Source organism: Chenopodium album, chromosome 21 (assembly GCF_948465745.1).
Source record: "Chenopodium album chromosome 21, dcCheAlbu1.1, whole genome shotgun sequence".
Taxonomy (NCBI): Eukaryota; Viridiplantae; Streptophyta; class Magnoliopsida; order Caryophyllales; family Amaranthaceae; genus Chenopodium; species Chenopodium album.
This window is the reverse complement of record NC_137854.1, coordinates 20,154,716-20,159,264: the sequence shown is the minus strand read 5'-3', so window position 1 is coordinate 20,159,264 and position 4,549 is coordinate 20,154,716. Positions and strand designations below refer to the sequence as shown.

Below are 4,549 nucleotides of genomic sequence, written 5' to 3'. Positions count from 1 at the left end.
AGAGGGCGATAGCTAGGGGTGCCACATCAAGTGAGGCACAAGTGGTAGTTGAGTCCGATCATTCCAGTTCTAGTGAGTCTAGTGGAGACACCATTCCATTAGAGTCACCAAGGACAAATTCTCCAACTTCTCCACCTCTTCACCAATTTGAAATGGCCGCTCCGAACAAGACTTTAAGAGAGTTTGGTGTTCCTCCTCCATATCAAGAAGCAAGTGGGATTGCTACTCCCGCTATTGAAGCAAACAACTTTGAGATAAGGCCCGCCCTTATCACCTTGATTGAGGGTCATCAATTCTCCGGGGCAAAGCATGAAGATCCCATTGCACATCTCAAGCAATTCACACGGTATTGTAGCACCGTGAAGGCAAATGGGGTGACTCCGGAGTACATTCTCTTAAGCATGTTCAAATTCTCTTTAACGGGCAAGGCAAGTGATTGGCTTGATAGATTGCCTCCAAACTCATTGAATACTTGGAATGAGGTGACTTCGGCATTCCTTGGGAGGTTCATTCCTCTTGGGAAAACGGCAGAGTTAAGGTCCAAGATTTCGAACTTTCAACAAGAGCCCGACGAATCCCTCTATGATGCTTGGGAGAGATTCAAGAGCTACCAACAACAATGCCCCCACCATGGCATGGAAGATTGGCTCTTGCTCCATGGGTTTTATAGAGGACTCTTGAGATCGGACCGCATACTCTTGGATGGAGCATCGGGAGGACCTATCATGAACAAGCCACCCACGGAGGCACTAAAGATCATTGAGGATGTAGTTCAAAACTACACCGATTGGAGCCCCGATGAGAGAAGCACTTCCAAGAAAGGAGGAAAGTATGAGGTAAATGCTATAAACATGATTAATTCAAAATTAGATGCTTTATCTTCTAAGTTTGATCAATTGCAATCCTCTTCTCTATCCCCTTCCCCACGTCATAATTCACATGCGTCTAGTTCATTGAATGAAAACATGTCAATACAAATGATGTCTTGTGATGCTTGTGGAAGTGATGATCATGTGACTTCGGAATGCTATTTGCTAAATGATGCATGTTCCCCTTCCCCTTCCATGGAACAAGTAAATGCAATCAACAATGGTCAAACCAATCCTAGGTATGACCCTTATTCCAACACCTATAATGAGGGATGGAAACATCACCCAAACTTTGGTTGGAAAGGGGGCCAAACCCAAGGAAATGGTCAAGGTCAATATAGTGGCCAAAGAAATGTTCAAAATAATCAAGGAAACTATAGGAACCAAGGTAATGGTAACTATGTGTCAAACAACCAAGTTAATCAACAAAATGACAATAGGTATCACCAAAGAGGTCAATATTCGTCTAATCATAACCCACCCGGTTTTAATGGAGGAAATAGACCTACCCTTGCTCCTATCCCTCAACCTCCTCTCCAACTTCAAGCTCCCCCTCCTAAGTCAAGTCTAGAAGCAACAATGGAAAAATTTGTTAATGCTCAAACCAAGAAAACCAATGACTTAGAGGAGTCCATCAAGCAAGTGCAAGTTCACAATAAGATGCTAGAAACTCAATTAACTCAACTAGTTAATGCACTTAAAAGCAACAATCCTAGCATCTCTTCACCTAGTCAAGAAGAACATTGTAAGGAAATCATGACTAGATGTGGGACTAGCATAGATGAAACTCCACCCATGAGCTTGCAAAAAGAGAGTGAAAATGAGGAGGCTAGAGAAGAAAAACAATGTGAGGTGTCTAAGTCAAGTGAGGATGAGATGGTTGTCATGAGTGAGTCCACCACGGTGAGCTTAACCGAAAATTGTAGTGCAATTATCAAAAACCACTCTCCCACTAAACTAAAAGACCCCGGAAGTTTCTCTATTCCTTGCTCAATTAAGAACATTTCCTTTGAGAATGCCCTATGTGATCTAGGAGCTAGTGTGAGTTTGATGCCTTTTTCGGTTTATGAGAAGCTTGGTATAGGTGGTTTGGTACCCACTAATGTCACTCTTCAACTTGCCGATGGATCCACCAAATTCCCTAAGGGTAAGGTTGAGGATGTCCCTCTCAAGGTAGGTAATTTCACCATTCCCGTTGATTTTATTGTGCTAGGAATGACGGAAGATGCCCTCACCCCTATTATCCTAGGTCGGCCTTTCTTAGCAACGGGTGGTGCAATCATTGATGTTAGGGAAGGAAAACTCATATTAAATGTGGGTGATGATGAATTTTGTCTTACCATTGACCCTAAGAGAGGATGTCCTTCCCCCATGAAAGATTGCATGACCTTAGATGCTATTAATGATAATGATTTGCATATGTTGAGAATGCTTTGTGCTACTAACCCTCTTTTCAATGTCCATGAGTCAAAGCAAGGTTTGGATAGGTTTGATGAGGTGATTTCCATGCTTGCTTGCCTCAAGACTATGCTTGAAGATGGTGAGCCCGACGCTCACAAGGATGAAGAGGGTGACATCAAGGCTTCCAAGAAGAAGAGGAAGGGAAAGTCAAAGAGAAAAAGGAAGAAGGATTCAAAGAGAGATGATAAAAATGAATTTGTTGTAGGTGTTAGTCAAGAAAACAATTTGGTTTTGCCCAAGATGGCAAGTTGTAACAATGAAAACAATGGTGACAATTTGGTTTCGAACTTTATCCCACCTTGAGGATACTTTTCGAATTTGCGTCAAGCTAGTGACGTTAAAGAAGCGCTCCCGGGAGGCAACCCGAGTATTTTTGCTTTTACTATAAAAAAAAAATAAAAAAAAAAATAAAAAAAAAAAAAAAAAAAACGAGAGAGGGAGATGAAAGAGCTTAAACTAACACTTAACATTTTGAATGTTTTGTTTAGTGTTTTGTTTTGCTGTAGGTAATTTGCTCGGAGAAAGAAAATGTAAATTTGGAAACTCCAGATAGGAGCGGGCGCTCCTACCCGAGTGCACGCCCGCTCCTACTAGCAGCAAACAAAGCAGGAACTCCAGAAAATATAGGAGCGGGCGCTCCTGAAGGAGTGCACGCCCGCTCCTGTATACTCAAATTTGGGCAGGAACTCTTGAAATTATAGGAGCGGGCGCTCCTGAAGGAGTGCACGCCCGCTCCTCTATATCAAAGATCTGGCAGGAACTTCAGAAAATGTAGGAGCGGGCGCTCCTAACACCTGCACGCCCACTCCTATACTCAGCTCTCGAAAAAAAAAAAAAAAATTTAAAAGTTTTGAAAAAAAAAAAAAAATGGCAGAATCGATACCAAGAAGTAGGAGCGGGCGCTCCTAATCCCTGCACGCCCGCTCCTACTATCAAAAACGAGGCAGTAAGTACCTCTAACAGCAGGAGCGGGCGCTCCTAATCCCAGCACGCCCGCTCCTAATCCCAGCCGTGTAAAAAAAGGGGGATTTCCCCTTATCTCTTTTTACCTTCTCTCATTCTCCACCTCTCATTTACCCATATTCATCTTCTCTCTCCTCTTTACCCACCTCTTTCTCACTCTAAAAACCCCATCTTCTCTACCTTCTCTCATCAAAATCATCATCAATCCTTCATTTTTTTCACTCAAAATTTACAAATTCTTACTCTCCTTCCAATTCTCTTTCTAAAAATCACAAAAATTCACAAATTTGGTCAAAAATTCGAAAACCCACAAAATCTCCATTGAAGAACAAGAGCAAGAAGGTGAAAGCTTGAAGAAGGAGGAGCAAATTTGGGTAGTCTTGGAGGATTTTAGAGCATTTTCATACTCTATTTGGTATAATCCACTTCTCTACTCAACTTTCTTTTTCAAATTTTCTTAATTATTGTTTATTTCATACAAATTGTGTAGTTGATTGCATGTTTGGTTGGAATTGAACAATTATTGATGTTTTATGGAGAATTGTTAGAGAAAATTGTGAATGATTTTTAGAATAGTTGAAATTGTGATTGAAAAACCATAAACATTGTGATTTTGTGAATGTGATTTGTGTGAAATTAGTGAAGTGCATTGTTGTTGGGATTTTTGTGTTGGAATATATTGTTGGTTGTGTTGTGGAACAGGTACATTTGGATTTTTAAAGGGGGTTTGAAGTTAAGGGTGTGTGTGGAGTTGTTTGTTGTTGAGTATTTTTCCTAATTACCTTTTTCCGAACTAAAAGAAAAAAAATGAAGAAATTCATTGGAGGGATTAAGAAAAGGAAAACAAGTGAACCTCAAACATCCTCATCCCCTTCACAACGAGAAAACCCTAACCCACCACCAACTTTAAAAATCGATAAACAATTTAAAAAGCCTTTCGATGACCTTTCCAAACGAAAAATTATTCCAACCCGATTCTATCATCAACATTCAATGCGACTTCTAGGGGTCGATGAGGGAATAAGAAGAGTAGCCGGAAACTTCGGTTGGCTAGACTTCTTGGACCTTGGGGAAGAAACCTTTTCTTCCCTAACTCTTGAATTCCTATCATCGGTTTCTATGAAGCACATAAGCCTTGAGGATGAGCCATTAGAATGTGAAATAAAATTTAGAATGTTCAATGTCGAAAAAACATTAACTTTGACGAGATTGAACGAAATTTTTGAATGGCCCACCCTCAACCAAATCTATGACCC

At 40.8% G+C, this 4,549-nt stretch overlaps 1 non-coding gene across 1 annotated transcript; it reads right to left on the bottom strand.

Moving 5' to 3' along the window:
• Positions 1–530: 530 nt before the first annotated feature.
• LOC145603188 (small nucleolar RNA R71) lies at positions 531–637 on the bottom strand. Its single transcript, XR_014104719.1, has one exon. It is a non-coding gene; the product is annotated as a small nucleolar RNA R71 (small nucleolar RNA).
• Between the last annotated feature and the right edge of the window lie 3,912 nt (positions 638–4,549).